Source organism: Penaeus monodon, chromosome 32 (assembly GCF_015228065.2).
Source record: "Penaeus monodon isolate SGIC_2016 chromosome 32, NSTDA_Pmon_1, whole genome shotgun sequence".
Classification (NCBI taxonomy): Eukaryota; Metazoa; Arthropoda; class Malacostraca; order Decapoda; family Penaeidae; genus Penaeus; species Penaeus monodon.
Genome location: NC_051417.1, coordinates 36,070,128 through 36,070,452, shown reverse-complemented (window position 1 = coordinate 36,070,452; position 325 = coordinate 36,070,128).

Genomic DNA, 325 nt, shown 5'->3' with positions numbered 1-325 from the left:
GCGGCTTAATGAAGAAGCGCTTAATAAGAAGGTGAGCATAGACCCTGGCTGAATGGTAAGTGGTGACCATTTCACTCCTTATTCTTCACGAGGCTCCTTGAAACAGGAAAAGGTTTCAAGAAACTAAGTACACTGGGAATGATGGCAGTAGCTCTTCATTAAGGATGGAGGTATTATTTATGAGTCGGGAGAGAGTAATATTCTATACTACCTAAAAAACGAACACTGATTTAGTTATTTATAAACTGAAATTTTTATTTGATATATTTAACGTTCCCTTGCTCCGTGCATTCCAAATCATCAGGAATCATTTATGCTCATTAGA